We start from the raw sequence: 23,885 nt of genomic DNA, 5'->3' as shown, positions 1-23,885 counted from the left end.
TGCCGGGGGAGGTGGGTAGGGAGAGGGTGGTGGGGTTATGGACCCTGGGGACTTTGAGGTGGGTATGTGCTATGGTGAGTGCTGTGAAGTCTGTAAACCTGGCGATTCACAGACCTGGACCCCTGGGGCTAATAATACATTATATGTTCATAAAAAAATAAAAATTATTAAAAAAAAGCTGGGTATTCATCCTTTCTGATGGAGGCATAATACTCCATTGTGTATATGGACCATATCTTCTGTATCCGTTTGTCTGTTGAAGGGCATCTTGGCCATTTCCACAGTTTGGCGACTGTGGCCATTGCTGCTGTGAACATTGGGGTTCAGATGGCCCTTCTTTTCACTACATCTGTATCTTTGGGGTAAATACCCAGTAGTGCAAATGTAGGGTCATAGTGTAGTTCTATTTTTAATTTCTTAAGGAATCTCCACACTGTTTTCCCAAGTGGCTGCACCAACTTGCATTCCCACCCACAGTATAAGAGGAACTTGTTAGTGGAAACTGGGGGAAGCAGATTTTTAATAAAGTTGCAGAAAGTTTAGTTGAATTATGTCCTGTGGTTTTATGGAAAGCAGAAAGTACAAGCAATGAATTTGAATACCTGAGGACATTTTTAAGTCAGGTGTTGAAGGTACTGTTCATGTCTTCTTTTTTCTTTTATTTTTTGCTCAAGTATAATTAACATACAATGTTACATTAGTTTCCAGTGTACAATATGGTGATTCAGCCATTCTGTACATTTCTCAGTGCTCATTAAGATAAGTATACTCTTAGTCCCCATTATCTATTTCACACATTCCTGCTGCCTGCCTCCCCTCTGGCAACCACCAGTTTGTTCTCTGTATTTAGGAGCCTGTTTTGTTTTGTTTCTTAAATTCTACATATGAGTGAAATATGGTATTTGTCTTTCTCTGACTTTTTTCACTTAGCATTATGCCCTTTAGGTTCATCTGTGTTGTTGCAAATGGAAGATTTCATTCTTTTATGTGGCTGAGTAATATTCCTGTGTGTGTGTGTGTGTGTGTGTGTGTGTGTATGTACATATATATGTGTGTGTGTGTATATTTATATACCAAATTTTCTTTATCCATTTACCTGTCAATGAACACTTGGGCTGCTTCCATACATTGGCTATTATAAATGCTGCAGTAAACATGGGGTGTATGCATCTTTTGGAATTAGTGTTTTTGTTTCTTTGGGTAAATACCCAATAGTGTGGTTGCTGGATCATAAGGTGATTTCTGTTTTTAATTTTTTTTTTAATTTTTATTTTTTCTAGAGAGAGCAAGCAGGGCAGGGGGAGGTAAGGGCAGAGGTAGAGGAGGAGAAAAATCCTCAAGCAGAGTTCCTTCTCAGTGCAGAGCCTAACATAGGGCTCATTCCCAATACCCTGAGATCAAGACCTGAGCCTAAAGCAAGAGCCAGATGCTTAATGGACTGAGCCACTTAGGTACCAGTTTTTAATTTTTTGAGGAGCTTCCATACTGTTTTCCACAGTGGCTGCACAAATTTTCATTCCCACCAGTGGTGCAGGAGGGTTCCTTTTTCTCCACAAACTCATCAACACTTATTATTTCTTGTGTTTTTTATTTTAGCCATTTTTATTTTTTTTTATTTTTTTTTATTTTTTTATTTTTTCAGCATAACAGTATTCATTATTTTTGCACCACACCCAGTGCTCCATGCAATCCGTGCCCTCTACAATACCCACCACCTGATGACCCCAACCTCTCACCCTCCACCCCTTCAAAACCTCAGGTTGTTTTTCAGGGTCCATAGTCTCTCATGGTTCACCTCCCCTTGCATTTCTCTCTTATTTTGGGGAATAGTTTTAGAAGACCTAGAAAACTAGGTATTAACTCTTTAAATGTTTGGTTGAATTCACCTATGAAGCCATCTGGTCCTGGACTTTTATTTCTAATTGTTGGTTATGGTAAAATGCAGGAAGAAATTCTGCCTGTGGAGTACAGCCTCAGTGCACGCCTGAGAGTCCCAGTGTGCCTTTTCTGACAGCCTGCCTACAGAACATACTTTGAATAGCAAGGTTGTAGAGAATCATATTTATTTTTTTAGTGTTTAACATATGTCATATGTGCAAGAGTTTGTATTTGCTCCTTAGCTTTCAAAATGTTTACTACTGACAATGACTTAACTGATCTAATTAAAATTGTCTAAGTCAGTATATAAGAAGTGTGTATTCTCTTATTATTTTAGAAACTTTATTTGACATGTCTCCTGTACTGAGTTAAACAGTGTTCCCCTAAATTCATGTTTACGTGGAACTTGTAAATGTGACCATACCTGGACATAAGGTCTTTGCAGCTCTAATCAAGTTGAGATGAGGTCATACATGATCAGGTGGTCCCTAATCCAATGACTGGTGTCCTTATATGGATGAGGGGAATTTGGACACTGTGACAAACAGGGAGCATGCCATGTGAAGGTAGAAGCAGAGGTCAAAGTTATGCTGCCACCAGCTAAGGAGCACCGAGGATTGTTGGCAGCCACCAGAAGGTAGGAGAGAGGGATGGAATGGATTGTTCTTCTGAGATCCCAAAAAGGAACCAACCTTGCTGACATTTTGATGTTGGGAGTTCAGTTCCCCAGAACTATGGGAGAATAAATTTCTGTTGTTTTAAGCCACCCAGTTTGTGGTGTTTTGTTATGGCAGCCCTAGGAAATGAATACATCTTCTAGCAAGTAAAAAATAGATAATGGACTCTAGCAAATTAAAAAAAAAAAAACAGAAACCGAAAAATGTCACTTTTTCATAGCATCAGTGTTTACTAGGGCTGCTTTCCAAATTTGGAGTTCTGGAAGTTTAAATTAACTACCATAACTCCTTGGTAATGCCTGACCTTTTGCTCCAGGTAAGATTTAGAGTGGAGTAAAAACATCTTGAACACAGAATCAACATTAATATCAAACTGAGAAGGGACAAGAAAGAACGAGAAGGAAGGTTGCATAAAGTGGTGCCAGGTCTTCTGCGATTTGTTTCTTTACTTGTAATTTTTGCCCTGGGCTGGCAGGGAAATAATAGATGGACTCTACAGAAGTCAACTCTTAAAAATGATTTTTCTATCATCCTTTTCCTCTGTCCTATCAACCCCACATGACCTTTTTTTCCCCTTGTGCAGGACTTAGAAATGCACTTTGAATCTAAGTGGTTGCTTACAGCAATGCCAGAAGTAAAAGGATGCCTTATTTTGTGGAATAGAATTGTCTCTGGAAATTTTGCTTTAAAGTACATTCAGAAGTTATTTTTTCCTTTTAGTTTTTCTACTGTAAAATAAAAGATTTTTTCCTGCAAAAAAGTAACTGAACCCAGAATGTATTTTAAAAATTATTTAAATGTGGATAAATGTATCCTATTAGCAAACGATAGAAATATTTTTAAAAGAGCATTTATGATATATTCACAATAGTAAAATATACTATAAAGTAAAAAAAACACAAATACTTTAGAGAGATATAAAAAGAGACATACATAAATGCACTGATGTTCCACATTTACAATAGAAAATATCAATATGATAGCAATGGCTCTTGTTCCTACTTTATTTCATAAATTCAGTTCCAGTCAATAACTGAATACTTTAATATTTTTCAGCACAATTTTAAACTTTGCAAAAGATAAAGAGAATAGTTTAATGAACCCCATGTGCCTATCACCCAGCTTCGACAGTTACCAGCATTTTGGCTGTTTGTTTTAGTGCCAGGAATTTAAGGAGAGAATGTGTTGTTTTATATTCCTGGAAAACTTTACAACTTTTTTTATTTATTTGAGAACGCATGTGCAAGTGAGTGGGGTAGGGGTGGGAGAGGAGCAGAGGTGGAGCGATAAGCCTACTCTGCCCTGAGCATGGAGCTCCATGCGGGGCTTGATCTCCTGACTCTCAGATCATTACCTGACCAAAACCAAGAGTTAGACACTTAACCTACTGAGCCACCCAGGGGCTCCTTCTTGGAGAATTCTAAAACACGTCCAGAGATTGTCATGCCATTTTTACCTGTAATTGTTTTACCTGCAATCTCTAACTTAGTACTTATTTTTCGAAGACATTAACTACTAGTCCATTATTATACCTAAATAATATGTCATCTAATTTTCCATCTGTATTCAGATTTCTCAGGTTGTCTCTAAAAAAGCTTCTTATAGTTTTACTTGAATCTAGATGTAAACACAGTCCTTACACTAGGATTTTTAAGTTCCTAAGCCTCTTATGATGGCCTCCCCATTTTTATTTTATGCAGTTGATTTGTTGGGTGTGTGTATGTTTAAGTGTGTGTGTTCCAGTGGTGTGAACCTGATACCTCTCTTCTTCCACTTAAGCCTTCTGCATCTACTGATGATTATTGCCCCAAATCATTATTTCCTTGGGGGTTAAAAAATAGTACATTTCTAATTATGTCATTCCTTATACTTTAACTAGATAGAATTCTTTATAGATCTTATCCCTCATCAGCTATATAGGTACCCTGAAATAGTTTATACTAGAAAGACAGGATAAATGCTTGATTGTTTTTTTCTTTCATCGATTCTCAGAGTAATGAGCTGATGTCTGTTTGGCTATCTACTGTTGCATATAAAATTACCTCAAAACTCAGGGGGCATAAAACAACTGTTTTATTATACGTCATGACTTGATAGGTCAGACATTTTGGAATGCTTGACTGGCAGTTTTGTTTTCTGTGGAAGAAGATGTTCAGCTGGTGGATGGGCGGGTCTGGAAGGTCTAAGATGGCTGCACTCTCATGTCTGGCATCTTGATAAGGATAGGTAGAAGGGTAGGCTCACCTGGGACTGTTGATCAGAGAGTCTGTACATGTCCGCTCAGGCATGGTAGGTCAGAACAGTTGGACTTCTTCTGTGGCAGCTCAGAATTCCTGGAGAAGGAAAGAATTTGCAGCCATCTTTAATCTGCAGATTCTACTGAGGAGCAATGATTTAAAAAAAAATTTAAGGGCGCCTGGGTGGCTCAGTGGGTTAAGCCGCTGCCTTCGGCTCAGGTCATGATCTCAGGGTCCTGGGATCGAGTCCCACATCGGGCTCTCTGCTCAGCAGGGAGCCTGCTTCCCTCTCTCTCTCTGCCTGCCTCTCTGTCTACTTGTAATCTCTGTCTGTCAAATAAATAAATAAAATCTTTAAAAAAAAAAAGAAACATTTAAAAAAAAAAAATAAAAAAATAAAAAAAAATTTAATATCATTATTGATTCATGAACTTTTATATATTTGAAGTCTTTAATCTGTTTTACTAGTTTTATTGATACTCAAATTGTCACATTATTGGCCAATTGGGGCCCCTTTAAGTTAGATCTTGTGACCTTTTGATACAACTTCATTATTATTTTTGTGATTAAAAATACATATAGATGTACAGTTGTTGGGCAGCATTGCCAATATTTCCAAACTACTCTGTCATTCCAAAGAGAAACTCTGTTGCCATTTAAGCAATAATTCCCCATTCCCTCCTCCACAAACCTCTGTGAATTTGCCTATTCTAGAATTTTATATAAGCGGAATCATACACTATTTGTCATTTTGCAAGTGGCTTATTTCAGTGATCATAATGTTTTCAAGGTTCATTTTAAGTAAGATCATGTCAAGGTTCATCTGTATTGTAGAGTATATCAGAATTTCACTCCTTTTTAGCCTGAAGTTCCATTGTATGTATATACTATATTTTGTGTATGCCCATTTATCTGTTGAGGGACACTTGGGTTATTTATATACCTTTTGACTATTGTGAATGATGCTGTGATGAGCATTAGCATACAAATATGAGCCCCTGCTTTCAATTTTTGAAGTATACACATAGGAGTGAAATTGCTCATTCATAAGATAATTTTATGTTTAGTTTTACAAAGAATTGCCAAACTGTTCTTGACAGAAGCTACACCATTTTACATTCCTACTAACAGTGTATGATGGTTCCAGTTTCTCTGTATCCTTGCTGACACTTCTTTTTTTCCAGTTTGGACACCTTTTATTTATTTTTCTTTTCTAAGTTCTCTGGCTAGAACTTTCAGGAAAGTGTTATGTAACTGGGCATCCTTGTCTTAAGGGGAAAGCTCTCAGTCTTTCACCCTTGAGAATGATGTTAGCTGTGGGTTTTTTTTGTAAACGTGCTTCATCATTCTGTGGAACTTGCCTTTTATGCCTATTTTTTTTGGGTGGTATTTTTATCATGAAGGGATATTGGATTTTACCTAATGCTTTTTCTTGTAGTTGTGATCATGTGGTTTTATTCTTCTGTTCTATTAATGTGGGGTTACATTGATTGATTTTCTTAGCTTGAAACACTCTTACATTCCTGGGTAAATCCAATTTGGTCATGATATGTAATGATGCTTAATATGCTCTTAGGTTTGGTTTGTTAGTATGAGACCCCCATTCTTTTTTGATAGTTTTGTTACTTCCTAGAATAATAAGTTGTCTTAATTTCACCTTGCATGTTTCATGACCTAGCCCTGGAATCAGTGATTTCTGAAAATAATCCTGTTCCTTTTAGTGGAAACAGTATTTAGAAGCCACAGTTAGGGTTATTGCTTTTTGGTGTTTGCCATGGTCAGAGCTAGGAATACATACAAATACATACATATCTGTGAAATCATATATACATGCACACATATATATTCATAGTAATATGATAATACACTATACATTTATTTTAAATTAAGTGAAAAACTGAGGCTCCTAATTCAAATGGAAGATTAGTTGGGATGCTTTGATTTTGTATTGGTATCCCTTTCCTCTTTGGCTGCAAGTCCGGCTTCCTTATGAAACTACTCATTTGATTCATCCTGATATAAGAATAATAGTTTAAAAATAACAGTACCAGTATTTCTACTTAAAAAAGTCTATATATTGCTATTTAACATTTCTTTGCAGTTCTTTGCCTCCCTCACCATCTTAGGCTGTATCCCTGTGGAGAGAGGTGCAATCAAAATTGAGTATTTTACGGTAACTTGTAATGGTTTTCTCTGCGTGGTTATACTATCAACTTGATGTATAGTTCAGTTCATTTTCTGTTTCAGGAATTGCCTTTCCTTCGTTTTTATTTAATTTTTGGAAATTTATATGCTATTACATAGTTTCAATGTCTCTATTTTAAGACAATATATAGAAAGAGATCAATCCATGTCCCTTTTTATTTTTTTAGTTTCTTCTTTATTCCCTCAAAAATACTGACTATGAACACTGTAGTGCCTTTTGCGTTTTCACTTAACAATAAGCAAAACAATATGTACATGATATGGAAATCTCTCTCCATAGTAGTTTGTGGAGGTTGTCCTTATGCCTTTTGTAACTGTACAGTACTAATCCAAGAGGTGTTCTTTACATGTGGTTTGACAGACTTCCTAAAATTCACATAGAGAGCCTTGAATAGCCACAGAAGAAAGATTGTACCTTACTAGTTTTCAACACTGGATATAAAATTTATTATTTAAAAGCATGTTTTTGGTATAGGGATAGAAAATAGATCAGTGGAAGAGGACAGAGAGCCAGAAAAATACTCACATAAATGTGGGAACTCATGCATAATAGAAATGGCATCACAGCGTCACTGGGAGCAATAATGATCTATTTTATAAATTATGGCAAGACACTTGGCCATTGATATTAATAAAGATAAAAAATTAGATCCCTAACACACATTAGGGTCAAAAGTAAGTATCCCGTGGTTAAGACGTCAGTAAGAAAACCAAATTTCTGAAATATATATTTTTTAAAGATTTTATTTTAGAGAAAGTGTGAGTGGGGGGAGGGGCAAAGGGAAAGGGAGAGACCGAGAATCCCAAGCTCCCTTGTGCCAAGCACAGAGCCTGGTATGGACCTCGAGATCATGACCTGAGCCGAAATCAAGAGTCAGATGCTTAACAGCTGAGCCACCCAGGAGGCCCAAACTGCCAATATTTCTTGAAGTAAATGCAAAAGGATACGTATTTTTTGATACCTGGGTTGAGAAACTTATCTCGAATAAGAAGCACAACTCATAAAGGAAAAGGTAAATACATTTGTATACACTAAAATAAAAGCCTTGTGTATGACCAAAACATAGCATACATATTTTAAAGGCAGACCACATAGTAGACTTGTAACAAATGTAACTGCTAGATTTGTGTTTAAAATGGTTGGTGGGCCACTCATAAATCTGTAAGAAAAAGAGAAATGATTCAGAATCAAAGTAGGAACAGAGTATGACTAGTCTATTTACATAAAAAGTCCAAATATCCAGTACATAGATAAAAATAAGTTCATTCTTACTCATAAAAGGTGATAATGCAATTTAAAACAGCATCCATCGGGTAGTCAAAAGTGAACTCTCTGTCAATACCAAATGTTGATACGGAAGATGTGGGCAAATGGGAACTCTGGTGTATTCTTGTAATGGGTATCTGCCATAGAGAAACTTTTGCACTTGATCCATAGACGTTTATTCAGGAATACTTATTGCAGCACAGTTTTAAGAGTAAAAAACAGGCAAACATTGAAATTATGCATCAGAAGAGAGTAGATAGATAAACTGAGACTTATTCATACCTCAGAATACCATATAGCAGTTCAGATGAATGGACTAGATTTGTCTCTAGCATCATGGTTTAAGTTTCAGACTAAGGGTCATATGGAGAAGATGTGGACCCATAGAATCTTAGGCACATCGCTGGTAGAAGTGTTAATTGTTTTACAAATTTGGAAAAAAAGTTTGATACTATATCACAGAACTGAAAATCCATATACTTTACAATTTAGTCCTTTGAATACCAGTTACATATCTAAGAAACTTTTGCCATGTGTATTAGGCACATAAATGTGATGTTCTTGATAGCATTGTTTAATAGCAGAAATTTTGCAAAACAACCGAAATGTTTATTGAAAGGAAAGTCGCTGAATAAACTCTGCATATTCATATAGTGGAATTCTATATAATAATCATATAATATGCGATGATATTGATAACTTTTTAAATAACTCATTTATTTTTCTTCCACACAACTTTATTTTTTTTTTTAAGTTTTTATTTATTTATTTGACAGAAATCACAAGTAGGCAGAGAGGCAGGCAGGGGTTGGTGAGGGGGAAGCAGGCTCCCCGCTGAGCAGAGAGACTGATACAGGGCTTGATCCCAGGACCTTGAGATCATGACCTGAGCGGAAGGCAGAGGCTTAATCCACTGAGCCACCCAGGCACTCCCACACAACTTTATTGAAGTATGTCTTACATATCCTAAAACTCACCGGTTTCAAGAATATAGTTTAATGATTTTTAGTAACTTTATTGAATGGTATAGCCATTACCATAAATCTGCTTTAGAACATTTTCATTCACATCTCTCTCCTGCACTAAAGTCCCTCCTGCCCATTTCTAGTTAATTCCAGTCTCCACCCTCCACTATCTCCAGGCAACCAGAATCTACTTTTTGCCCAAAACTTCAACATTTTATGTAAGTGAAATCATATAGGGGCGCCTGGGTTGGGCTCTCTGCTCAACAGGGAGCCTGTTTCCTCCTCTCTCTCTGCCTGCCTCTCTGCGTACTTGTGATCTCTGTCTGTCAAATAAATAAAATCTTAAAAAACAAATCTGTCATTAAAAAAAAAAAAGAAATCATATAATATATGGTCTCTATATCTAACTTCCTTCTCTTCAAATAATGTTTGAGGTTCAGCCTTGACATAGCACATGTGTTTAGTTTTTTCCCTTTTATTCCTGAATAGTTCATTAGGTAGAGAAAGCATATTTGATGTATTCACCATTTGATGTATATTTAGATTGTTTCTAGTTTGGGGCTATTATGGATAATACTGCTTTGAATATTAGTGTGCAAATGTTTGTATGGAACCTCTGTGTTCATTTCTTTCTTTAGGAGTGGAATTGCTGGGTTGTCTAGTAGTTTTTTTTTTTTTTTTTAATTTTATTTTTTATAAACATATGTTTTTATCCCCAGGGGTACAGGTCTGCGAATCGCCAGGTTTACACACTTCACAGCACTCACCATAGCACATACCCTCCCCAATATCCATAACCCCACCTCCCCTCTCCCAACCCCCCTCCCCCCATCAACCCTCAGTTTGTTTTGTGAGATTAAGAGTCACTTATGGTTTGTCTCCCTCCCAATCCCATCTTGTTTCATTTACTCTTCTCCTACCCCCTTAACCCCCCATGTTGCATCTCCTCTCCCTCATATCAGAGAGATCATATGATAGTTGTCTTTCTCCGATTGACTTATTTCGCTAAGCATGATACCCTCTAGTTCCATCCACGTCGTCGCAAATGGCAAGATTTCATTTCTTTTGATGGCTGCATAGTATTCCATTGTGTATATATACACCACATCTTCTTTATCCATTAATCTGTTGATGGACATCTAGGCTCTTTCCATAGTTTGGCTATTGTAGACATTGCTGCTCTAAACATTCGGGTGCATGTGCCCCTTTGGATCACTACGTTTGTATCTTTAGGGTAAATACCCAGCAGTGCAATTGCAGGGTCATAGGGTAGTTCTATTTTCAACATTTTGAGGAACCTCCATGCTGTTTTCCAGAGTGGTTGCACCAGCTTGCATTCCCACCAACAGTGTAGGAGGGTTCCCCTTTCTCCGCATCTACGCCAGCATCTGTCATTTCCTGACTTGTTAATTGTAGCCATTCTGACTGGTGTGAGGTGATATCTCATGGTGGTTTTGATTTGTATTTCCCTGATGCCGAGTGATGTGGAGCACTTTTTCATGTGTCTGTTGGCCATCTGGATGTCTTCTTTGCAGAAATGTCTGTTCATGTCCTCTGCCCATTTCTTGATTGGATTATTTGTTCTTTGGGTGTTGAGTTTGCTAAGCTCTTTATAGATTTTGGACACTAGCCCTTTATCTGATATGTCATTTGCAAATATCTTCTCCCATTCTGTCAGTTGTCTTTTGGTTTTGTTAACTGTTTCCTTTGCTGTGCAAAAGCTTTTGATCTTGATAACATCCCAATAGTTCATTTTTGCCCTTGCTTCCCTTGCCTTTGGTGATGTTCCTAGGAAAATGTTGCTGCGGCTGAGGTCGAAGAGGTTGCTGCCTGTGTTCTCCTCGAGGATTTTGATGGATTCCTTTCTCACATTGAGATCCTTCATCCATTTTGAGTCTAGTTTCGTGTGTGGTGTAAGGAAATGATCCAGTTTCATTTTTCTGCATGTGGCTGTCCAATTTTCCCAACACCATTTATTGAAGAGGCTGTCTTTTTTCCATTGGACATTCTTTCCTGTTTTGTCGAAGATGAGTTGACCATAGAGTTGAGGGTCCATTTCTGGGCTCTCTATTCTGTTCCATTGATCTATGTGTCTGTATTTGTGCCAGCACCATGCTGTCTTGATGATGACAGCTTTGTAATAGAGCTTGAAGTCCGGAATTGTGATGCCACCAACTTTGGCTTTCTTTTTCAATATTGCTTTGGCTATATAAACATTGGGGTACAGATGGCCCTTCTTTTCACTACTTCTGTATCTTTGGGGTAAATACCCAGTAGTGCAATGGCAGAGTCATAGGGAAGCTCTATTTTTAATTTCTTGAGGAATCTCCACACTGTTCTCCAAAGAGGCTGCACCAACTTGCATTCCCACCAACAGTGTAAGAGGGTTCCCCTTTCTCCACATCCCCTCCAACACATGTTGTTTCCTGTCTTGCTAATTTTGGCCATTCTAAGTGGTGTAAGGTGGTATCTCAATGTGGTTTTGATTTGAATCTCCCTGATGGCTAGTGATGATGTTAATATTTTTAAAGGACCTATACTTGGTGCTTTAGGTTTATTTTATAGAAAATTCATTTATTTCCTCTACTGTTTTTCTGTTTTATGTTTCTTTATTTCCTCTCTCATCTTTATTATTTCTTTATGATTGCCTTCCATGTGTTTTCTTTTTCTTTTTCTACATTTGTAAGGTAAACATTTAGATTAAGATCTTTCTTCTAACATAGGCATTTATTCAGTAAATTTCTTCCTTCTACCTATTGCATTAGGTGTGTTCCATATATTCTGACTGTTTCCCCACAAATACAATTATACTGTTTTTTATATTTTCCAATGTAATATCCTTTCCTGTTGTTCTTTATTTCTTCATGTGGATTTGAGATGCCATTTAGTTTCATTTTATTTCAGACTGGAGGAATCCCTTTAGTATTTCTTGTAGAGCAGGTCTGCTAGTCACACATTCTCTCAGTTTTTCTTTTCTTTTTTTACAGTTATTTATTTATTTATTTGACAGAGTGAGAGAGAGAGAGACAGTGAGAGAGGGAGCATAAGCAGGGGGAGTGGGAGAGGGAGAAGCAGGCCTCCTGCTGAGCAGGGAGCCTGATGCGGGCCTTGCTCCTAGGACCCTGGGATCATAAACTGAGCCAAAGGCAGATGCTTAATGACTGAGCTACCCAGGTGCCCCTCTCTCAGGTTTTCTTTTTGACATTATGAACTTTAATTTTTGAAGGATAATTTTGTTGGATATATAATTCTTGGTTGATAGCCTTTTTCTTTCACCACTTTGAATAGATCACCTTACTGTCTTAAAGTCTTCATGGTTTCTACTGAGAAGTAGGCTTTTAATCTTACTCCGGATGAGTCTTTTTTTCCTGCTGTTTTTAAGATTCTCTGTGTTTCAGCAGTTTGTTGTCTAGTTGTAGATCTTTTTGAGTTATCCTCTTTGGAGTTCATTGAACTTCTGGATATGTAATTTAATGTTTTTCATCAAACATGACTTTTTGGCCATCATTTGTTACACTGTTTTTGAATTCTCATATTTCCTTTTGAGTTTATTTTATTTACATCTCTCCTGCTTATATTTCTGCATATTCTGTACACTTTCCCTATTAGATCCTTTAACATATTAGTCATAGTTACTTTAATTTTCTGGACTGATAATTCTGAAATCTGCTGTATATGAATCTGGTTCTGATGCTTGCTTTGTTCCTTCAGACTTTGTTCTCTTGCCCTTTTAGTATGCTTTATAGTTTTTGATGAAAGCTGGACATATTATCTGGGTAATAGGATCTGCAGTAAGTAGGCATTTAGTGTGAGGTTTTATGTTTATCTGGCTTGGAGTTGGGTTTAGTGTTTGCTGTAACTACTGTAGGTGTTAGAAGCTTTAGTTTCCTCTCATATCCTTGCACTCCCACCCCCATTTTATTTTATTTTATTAATTTATTTATGATGCTGCCCTAGGACCTGCTTCCTAAATAGAGTCTGTATTTTGTAGGTTTTTTTTTTTCTTTTTAAACTGTAATCACTATTATTTTCTTGGAGCCCTATAGGTATGATGTTAAGGTATTGTGGGAAAGAAGCATTCTGTAATATTACTATCAAGTCTCAAGGTTTTTATTCATCCATTTATTTATTTATTTATTTATTTATTTTAGTGGACTTACATCTGTAGGATATGATCTTCAGACACCTCCATAAATTGCTTTCTTCACTTACGTGTGGCAAGAATGCTGGAAGGGACTGAGTTTTTAATTATTTTTCTTGAAGTTCAGTTTCCTTCTGGTCAAATAGTTTTCCTTGAAGCAGGTCTTTGTTTTGGGGAACAGAATGCTCTTGGCATATTTCAAATGGTTACTTTCCTCCTGGGTGTATTTAGGAATTATTACTTTTCTTTCCCTCCTGCCAGCTGAATGTTCAACTTTTCTTCAGTCTTCATTGGGAGTACCTGGTAGGGTTCCAGGAGTAAAACTCATGAAAATGTAGGAACCCCCTAAGACTGGGCCCCCTCTCATGTTAATCTATGCTCAGTCTTAAGCAATTAGTCGATTATCATTTGAGTTAGTGGTTTATCTTAATATTAACTTAGCTACTGGCTTTTAGTGGCTTTCCTAAGCCTCTTAGTAAGCTGTGATTCTTTGTCTCTAGTTTTTGGCACAGCTGTTTGTCCCGTGATTTCAGTTATCTATGTGTCTTACATTTGTTCATTTTTAGTGTTGTTTTTTTTTTCAGCACTTTTCTGTTGAGAGAATGTAAGTGATGACTTCCAAGTTCTTTATATGTTGGAGTGGAAAACTGCAATGGCATTATTTCCTCAAATATACTCTTTGCCAATTTTTTCTCTCTTTTTCTGGGACTCCTGGTGTGCATATCTTTGTATATGTGGTGATGTTCCAGAGATCTCAGAAGTTTTATTTTCCTTCAGTCTTCCTCTGTTCTTCAAACTGGATAACCCAAATTGAGATATCTTCAAATTTGTTGGTTCTTTATTCAGCCAGTTTATATATGCTGTTGAGCCCCTGTAGTGAATACTTCCTTTAGTTGTTATAGTTTTCAACTGCCGAGTTTCTGTTTGGTTCCTTTTTATAAAGTCTTTCTCTTTATTAACCTTCATTATTTTGTGAGACATTGTTTTTGTACTTTCCTTTATTTTTTTATTTTATTATTTTTTAAAGATTTATTTATATGAGAGAGAGAGAGAGTGCTTACACAGAGGATGAGGGAGAAGCAGACTCCCTGCTGACCAGGGAGCCTGATGTAGGACTCAATCCCAAGACTCTGGGATCATGACCTGAGCTGACGGCAGAAGCTTAACTGACTGAGCCACCTAGACGCCCTACTTTCCTTTAATTCTGTAGACATGATTTCGTTTAGTTCTTTGAAAATACTTGTGATAGGTTATTTATAGCTTTTGTTTAGTAAGTCCAAAATGTGGGCTTTCTTAGGGACAGTTTCTGTTGATCTTTTTCTTGTGTATGGGCCATACTTTCCTGCTTCATTGCATGTATTATAATTTTTTGGTCAAACTGGAAATTTTAAATGATATATAAACTTTAGAAGTCAGAATTCCTCACATCCCCAGGATATCTTGTTATGTTGCTCCTTTTTTGTATAGTGACTTTTTTGGACTAATCATCTAAAGTCTCTTGTTTGGTGTGTGTAGCCGCAAAAGTCTCTGCCTAGTTTGATGAGTGTCAGCTGCTAATTAGAGAAAGATTTCCTTAAGTTCTTTTTACGAGTAAGTCTTCAAGCCTTTTGTGAGTGGTGCTGTGTGCTGAGTGGCTCTCACACTTTCAACACTCAGGTACTTTTTGTGCCTGCCTTCACTTTCTATAGTGTAGGGCCTCAGAGTCATCCAGAAGCGAGAGACTTGGGCCCTCCTCAGCTTTTTTTTCTGGGCATGAACATAGCCCTACATATATGTGTGTGGAGCCCTAGGTCCCCAAGGATTTCTGTGATACATTCAAAAATTTCTGTGGACATCTTTTTTATTTTTTAAGATTTTATTTATTTATTTGACAGAGAGAGTGAGAGAGAGCACAAGCAGGCACAGCAGCAGAGGGAGAGGGAGAAGCAGACTCCCTGCTGGGTAGTGAGCATGACTCAGGGCTCCATCCCAGGACCTTGGGATCATGACCTGAACTGAAGGCAGTAGCTTAACCAGCTGAGCCACCCAGGCACCCCTCTGTGGACATCTTATTCCATAGATCTTCCTTTTAAATTTTTGGCTAGGCTCTTGCTTGCCCGACTGGTATGACAGTTCTAGTAGTGGTAATGTTAATCAATTGCAGCTAATTGTCTCTGACAGATACCCTGGGGATGAGGGCTTTTCTAACTTAGTGAGCTCTGAGTGACATCAGATAATAATGCTTTCTGGGCTTTTCTAGGGAGCTGAGATAGGTCAAATAGTGACAGTGTTCTGGAGATGGTGGTTTTAAGGAGATCCAAACCTGAAGGCTGCAAAGCTACAGGTTTTTGTCAGTTACTGTATTTGGGAGGCTGCTGGTTTGTGGGGTTGCTTGTTCTTAAAGCTACTGCAGAGCTCAGGAGTGGAAGATACAGTAGACCATACTGAAATGTCATAAACTCAGCTGTTCTAACCAAGGTTCAACAGTTTTTCTAGGATAATGCTAGATTTTCATAAGCCTTTAGTTAATTTCTAGAATTTTGAGAAGTTGATTTTCACAACTGTGCTGGCATTTTCATTGTTTTTATTGATGAGAGCATTTACACAGTTCCTCATTTCACTATTCTGGTAGTTCTGTGCCTCTGCCCCCAGTATGGATGAAATTTTTTTTTTAAATTTTCTTTTTTTTAGTGTTCCAAGATTCATTGCTTCTGCACCACCCAGTATGGATGAATTTTAATAGCAAGTGAAAACAGTTAATCCCTGAAGATTATGTATACCATTTACAAATTTTATAAACTTAGGAAGAACTAAAGGAACACATACATATATAACTGCATTATATATGTATATGTATTTATATGTGAGGAGTGTGGGTATGTATACATATATGTATATATATAATACAAAATACATGAACATATAACTGTTAAAAGTATAGGATTCCAGATGGTTGTCATCTTAAGTAGGGGGAGACCTAAGGATAGGATTGAGGATACATGAGGATATGTATAATATACATATAATATATATAATGATTAAGGCCCAGTTTTATTTTGGAGTAGTGTGTTCATTTTTTATTGCATCATTGAAAATGTATATATAAGCAGACAATATTTTATGGTTGTGGTTGCCTGTGCATTAACATGTGACATGGGAATCAGTTACACAATGGAGTTTTATAAAGGAGCTTTTACCTCAGCTTTAAAAGCCATTTTTTTTAAAGATTTATTTATTTGACAGAGAGAGATCACAAGTAGGCAGAGAGGCAGGCAGAGAGAGAGGAAGGGAAGCAGGCCTCCTGCTGAGCAGAGAGCCCGATGCGGGACTCGATCCCAGGACCCTGAGATCATGACCTGAGCCGAAGGCAGCGGCTTAACCCACTGAGCCACCCAGGCGCCCCTAAAAGCCATTTTTATGGGGCTCCTGGGTGGCTCAGTGGGTTAAAGCCTCTCCTTTTGGCTTAGGTCATGGTCCCAGGGATCCCTGGGATCGAGCCCTGCATCAGGCTCTCTGCTCAGCAGGAGGCCTGCTTCTCTTCCTCTCTCTCTCTGCCTGCCTCTCTGCCTACTTGTGATCTCTGTCTGTCAAATAAATAAATAAAATCTTTAAAAAAATAAAAAATCCATTTTTATGGCTAGAGGAGTTACTTAGGGGTTATATCTCTATCCAGCCTCAGCTGGTCTAACTCTTATCAGTACAAGACCGATGATTATGAAAGAAGTGATAGACATTGGTGCCTTTCTGAGATGAGTAGTTTTCTAATACTGATCCTCCCTAGGTCCCTGCCACCTTTTGCCTTCTAGTAACCCTCAGCTTCATAATGTGCTCTGATCAGTTTAGTAAAAGTACAGGAACTGTCAGTGGAGCCCAATAAATACGCAGATAATGCTGTCCTTACTGAATTTTATACTTAAAGCATGATGTTCAAGAGTTGTGCAAGTGTTGAAGGTTTTTTAAAATTATCATGTAAAGATTTTGGGGCAGTACCCAGAACTGCTCTGAATAGGAGTTGAGCATAATATATCATGGAGGCAGGATCAGAATAGAAAGGTAACTAAGAAAATGGAAATTTAAACAATTATAGTTTTCCCATTTTAAAGAATGTTTTTAAAATTTCATTTTATTTTACTTCCAGTATATTTAGCATACAGTGTTACATTAGTTTCAGGTGTAGAATACAGTGATCGAACAATATCATACATCACCTGGTGCTCATCATGACATGATAATCCCTGTCACCTATTTCACCCATTTTCCTACCTCCCTCCCCCTGGAAACCATCAGTTCTGTATAGTTAAGAGTCTGTTTCTTGGTTTCTCTCTTTTTCTCTCTTTAGCTTTGCTCATTTTCTTTCTTGTTTCTTAAATTATACATACAAGTGAAATCATATAGTATTTATATTTCTCTGCCTTATTTTGCTTAGCATTATACTGTCTAGCTCCATCCAAGTCATTGCAAATTTCAAGATTTCATTCTTTCTGTGGCTGAATGTTACTCCATTGTGTGTGTGTGTGTGTGTGTGTGTGTGTGTATGTGTACACACACACACACACATACCCCACAGATTGTTTTCCATTCATCAGTTGATGGATGCTTGAATGCTTGGATGCTTGGATTGCTTCCATAACTTGGCTATAGTAAATAATGCTGCCGTAAACATAGGGGTGTATGTATCCCTTTAAAGTAGTGTTTCTGTATTTTTGGGGTAAATACCCAGTAGTGTGATTACTGGATTATAGGGGAGTTCTATTTTTAACTTTTGAGGAACTTCCATATAGTTGTCCACAGTGGGTGCACTAGCTTGCATTCCCACCAGTAGTGCAAGAAGGTTCCTTTTTCTCCACATCCTCACTAACATCTGTTGTCTCTTGTGTATTTTATTTTAGCCACTCACTGTAGTTTTGATTTGCAGTTCCTTGATGATGAGTGATATTAATCATCTTTTCATATGTCTGTTGGCTGTCTGTGTTTTTTGGGAGAAATGTCTGTTCATGTCTTCTGCCCATTTTTAATTAGATTATTTTTGTTTTTTGGGGGTGCTGTGTTGTGTAAGTTCTTTGCATATTTTGGATACTAACCTTTTATCAAATATATCATTTGCTAATATCTTCTCCCACTTAATAAGTTGCCTTTTAGTTTTGTTGACTGTTTACTTGGCTCTGCAGAAATTTTTTATTTTGATGTAGTCCCAATAGTGTATTTTTTATTTTGTTTCCCTTGCCTCAGGAGACATACCTAGAAAAAAAGTTGCTTTGGCCAATGTCAAAGAAATTACAGCTTGTGTTCTCTTAGGATTTTTATCAGGTCTCACATTTAGGTCTTTAATCTGTTTTGAGCTTATTTTTGTGTATGATGTAAGAAAGTGGTCCACTTTCATTCTTTTGCATGCTGCTGTCCAATTTTCCTGACACCATTTGTTGAAGACACGGTCTTTTTCCCATTGGATATTCTTTCCTGCTTTGTTGAAACTTAATTGACCACATAATTGTGGGTTTATTTCTGGGTTTTCTATTCTGTGTTCCCTTGATCTTTGTGTCTGTTTTTGTGCCAGTACCATACTGTTTTGATTACAAAAGAAGGGAATTGTAGGCCAATATCTCTGATGAACATAGATGCAAAAATCCTCAACAAAATACTAATAATCTGAATCCAGTAATACATTAAAAAAATCATTCACCATGATCATGTGAGATTTATTCCCAGGATGCAAGGGTGGTTCAATATTCACAAATCAATCAATGTCATACCTCACATTAACAAGATAAGGGATAAAAACCATATGATCATTTCAGTAGATGCAGAGAAAGCCTTTGACTAAGTATACCATCCATTCACGATAAACACCCTTAACAAAGTAGGTTTAGAGGCAACATAGCTCAACATAACAAAGGCCATACATTAAAAACCCACAGCTAACATCATACTCAATGAGGAAAAACAGAGCCTTCCCCCTAAGGTCAGAAATAAGACAAGGATGTCCTCCTTCACCAGTTTTGTTCAACATAGGACTGGAAGTGCTAGTCACAGCAATCAGACAACAAGAAGAAACAAAAAGGGATCCAAATTGTAAAGAAGAAGTAAAACTTTCAGTATTTGCAGATGACAAGGTACTCTACAGAGAAAACCCAAAAGACTCCACCAAAACAACTGCTAGAACTGATAGATGAATCTAATAAAGTCACAGGATACATTATTAATGTACAGAAATCTTTTGCATTTCTGTACACTAATAATGAAGTAGCAGAAAGAGAAATTAAGGAAACAATCCTACTTACAATTGCACAAAAATAATAACATACCCATGAGATGTCAAAAGACCTGTAGTCTGAAAACTATAGAACATTGTTGAAAGTAACTGAAGACAACAGAAAGAATATTGTTAAAATGTCTATACTATCCAAAACAAGATACAGATTTAATGCAATTCCTATAAAAATACCAATAACGTTTTTTACAAAACAGAACAAAGAAATTGTAAAATTGTGTGGAACCACAAAGGAACATGGATAAACAAAGCAATGTTGAAAACAAGAAGCAAAACTGGAGATACCAAATTCTAGGCTTCAAGTTATTTTACAAAGGTATAGTAAAGAATGAGTGTGTTTTAACACAAGTTTTAACATATGCAGCCTTGAGAATGACAGCACCGCATTGGCAATTTTTAATCGAAAAACATTCATCGAAGCAGTATTGGTAGGGTCAAACAGTATTTGCAGAAGTTTTCCTATGTGGAATCCATAGAAAAAGGCAATTTTGTGGTTTGTTAGGGAAAATAGCAAAGTGACTTATGGCCACAATAGCCCAAACCAACCACAGTTCACTGGTTGTGAAGACCTAAGTTTGATTTCTGGATTTACTTCTTACTTATTCTTTGGGTAGTTGCCCTGTTTAAACAATAGGGATAATACTGCTTATTTGTAATGATCTTATATCTACTAATGTTTGACTATAAAAATTACCCCTTATTTTCTCAAATACTTAAAATATAAAATAACATTTAAATATTGGTCAACATGAGAGCAAATGCCATTTATACAAATGCATATAACATTTCAGTTTTTATCATTATTTATCTACACTTGAAGGCCAGTGCATGGCATTTACTAGGAGTTTATATTCATGCTCTCATATATTTGTGTGAATATCTTTACTGCTTTCTTCAAGTGGGATGTATGAGCACCTGCTATATGTGTACCTTGTGCTAGTCATTGTAGGAGATATAAAAGAATCAGAAAACTTATGGAACTCAATCTGGCTTGTGTGGTATGACTTTTACGTAAATCATGAAAGATAAAATGGTGTCGTTTATGGAAAATAATGTGCAGAAAATAGATGCAAAAAGACCTTAAAGAGGAGACTGCTCCATGTGGCTTAGTGTCTGGTACTCAGTAGGGTATTCAGGGGATATGTATAAGATCTAATTGAGATTCTTAGGAAAGGCGTTAATGAGGTCTGAAGAATTGAATGATCAGGCATACAGGATGGTGAAGTTTGGCTATTCAGAGAGTAATGGGAGAGGCACTTCAATAGTTTTTATTGTGTCTTCCCGAGAAATTCACTTGGAAGCACAATATTCATTTCTGAGGAGGCATAGACTAAGTTTCAGAAAAGAAATTCTCCTAGATACTATTATAAAGCTTGAGTATTTCTATTATGATTTTATTACTTCCCATCTGTGCTAGATGTTTTATTGAAATTATTTGGATGTTATCATCAAGCTGTGACAATGATGCTTTAAAGGTCATACACAAAACACAATTAAATTTGCCAAGTGAAATAAGAATATGCATTGTGAAAAGCAAATAATTTGAAGTAGTTCCTTTTTTTTAAACGTAGGCCATTTTATGATGACATTTTGAGGTGTTTAAATAAATCACTATGTTGTTTTTCTTTTTGATTGCAATTTTCCCTTCACTATTTGTGTAGGTTAAAAATTGAAACCAATGTGTTTAAAGTTTGAGTCTATTAGTTAATATAAACTTATTCTGAAGTCAACAGTAGATTGTATTGTAACTCTGTGGAAATTTATTTAAATTATTTAGCTCTTATGTAAATGGCTCCTGATTGATAGAGATTTAATTATGCATACTTTGGTTTATTATAAATCACATAAACCAACATTTCCATACCTCTCTTTGTCATTAATTTACTCAATAGGAGATCTCTAAGTTTCCTTTGGTTTAAAATTTTGTGATTTTATTTTACTTCCCCCACCCCAAAAGTAATGAATGATTGTTTCTTTCAAATGTTCGGGAATTAATACTAGAAAATTTTTAGTTACTACTGCCCATCTCAGATTATTTTAATATTGTGACTATTTGACATTGTTTTCTGTTTGATTTGTGGTGTGGACTCAAAAGTCACTGAAAAAAAACAGATGTTTTGGTTCTAATTTAAAGAGTGCTTGTTTAGATAATGACTTAGACACGTAAAAACTCCTTTGCAACTAGGAAGAAAATGACAGATGATACCTAGATGTCTGAATAAAGAGTTAATACCCCACAAGAATAATAAGAAACAGAGATAGAACACTATATCAGGTTTTTGGTGTAAAATAGCCCAGTGGTTACTATCTATTTAAATAGTCGGTTACTGTTGTCCGTTTCCATACTGATTGCTCACTTTCATGCAATCACGAAAGGGTGGGAGCACTGCACATCTGTCTGGGTACTGGAGTAGCATATCCTACATTGCATTAAAGCAGTACGATGTGTATCTGTGTGTGTATGTATCTGTATCTGCCTGTCGTTCTCAGGTAACCAAGAATTGATGACATTAGTATTAATGGAGTTTGTTGTCTTTTCTTTGAGTACCTAAACAGTATATTCGTCTGCCCTTACCTTGACATTAGTTTAGGGGTACAAGAATACTTATTGGAAAAGTTGTTTGAGATGTTTAGAATTATTATATACTTCTGAACTGGATTTGAAAGCTCCTCTGGGCCAAAAGTCAGTTGACTCTTGTCAGTGTTTCTACATGACTGAGGTCAATTACTTCAGAGATTGAACAACTGCAGCCTTGGTAAATGGTTCACTTCTGTCCAGTGGTACAATATAGGATCCTTTTAAATGCTGCTGTAATTGGTATTTTAATAAATGTGTTTTGATTGGACAAGAATGTAAAAGCTATTTTGGAGTATTTTCAAATGCATGGAGTTAAAAATACTGTAACTTGTTAATTTTGTGTTCTGTAATGTACATAATAAGATTGAGATTTCAATGTTTGTATTAAGTAAATGAAAATATTCAAATGAACTTTTTATATAAGAGGAGTTGCCAAATGTTGAAAGATTCTGAGTAGAAACAGTTGGATTTAAAAATTGAACTAGTTGCCAGAGGGCTTGGGTTCTGATTATGGCTTGCCTACAAGCACCATTTGTGACTTTAGCAAGTCCCAATTTTCCCATTGTTAAAGATTAATTCCAGGATTGGCCTAGTCCCAACTTCCTCATTTGTAAAACCTTCCTAAGTCCTGGGATACTTTCTGAAAGAAGTACGTGTATCTTATTGATAGCTCTGTCAAGTACCCTGCTTTTACAGGAGCCTGAAGTTTGATGGGTGGGTGAGGTAGATTAATTGGGAATAAAACTTGGACATGCCCTGTCCAGAAATCCTAGAGCCTTATTGCTTGACAAAACAGCAAGGTTTTATGCTATAAGTGCACAGCTTGGAAACAAGTAGCCACTGGGCTGAACACTGGTTTCAGTGTTTATCCTGAACATCCTACGTCAAACCACCTTTACAGGTGTGTGACCTCCCCATTCTCCACAATCTCTATACCTCCTTGGTCTCATATTTGACTGTTTTACCTGCCTTTTGCCATTGAAAGCTTGCGAGTTTATCCCATGCTGGAGTAATATGTAGTCAGAGAAGGATTTTGAGAGGAGAGTGGTATCATGAGATACGCTTTTAAAAAAAATTTACTTGAGCAGTATAGTGCAGGGTTGATAGAACAGGGTCAAGAGTAGTGGCTTAGTAACTGACCCTATAAGAAAGTTACAGTCAGTACTCTTGATTGTATTTCATTTCTTTCTTCCCCATTATAGTTTTGTTTAGTTTTCTTAAAAAAACCCCTCTTGAGTAAGTTAACCAAGTGGTTGGTTCAGGTGACTTTTTTTTATTTGCCCCCATTTAAAAGCTGATGCATTGAAATATGAGCTTGGCATAGAACTTGGATATGTGTGTTACATGGGAATCTTTGTGTTAAAAATGCACACACACACACATACATACACACACTATATATAAATGCAATATACATAAAATCTGTGGGAACACTTTTCAGATATCTCAGGCAATATAAATAACAGATTTGTACCTAAGTAGCAAACGTGTTTCTTATGTCTGTCTGTGGAATTACCAGTTGTGTCTGAAGGAACTTGCTGGATTCTTTTTTTTCCTCCCCTACGGTACTGCCTTGGTGTATTATTGTCAAGATCAGGTACTCTGGGCGCAGACCGATCTTGTTTACATTTTGCCTCTCTTTCTTCACCTTTGGGGCCAATTTAGTAATCCACTTGAGTTTTGATTTCTC

At 36.7% G+C, this 23,885-nt stretch overlaps 1 protein-coding gene across 2 annotated transcripts in view; it reads left to right on the top strand.

Moving 5' to 3' along the window:
- SDK1 (sidekick cell adhesion molecule 1) overlaps positions 1 to 23,885 on the top strand; it is an 888,974-nt gene that overhangs the window by 121,097 nt on the left and 743,992 nt on the right. The gene's annotated exons all lie outside the window — the stretch shown is intronic.

Source organism: Lutra lutra, chromosome 18 (assembly GCF_902655055.1).
Source record: "Lutra lutra chromosome 18, mLutLut1.2, whole genome shotgun sequence".
Classification (NCBI taxonomy): Eukaryota; Metazoa; Chordata; class Mammalia; order Carnivora; family Mustelidae; genus Lutra; species Lutra lutra.
The sequence above is the reverse complement of the archived record's forward strand: the minus strand, read 5'-3'. Positions and strand labels throughout refer to the sequence as shown.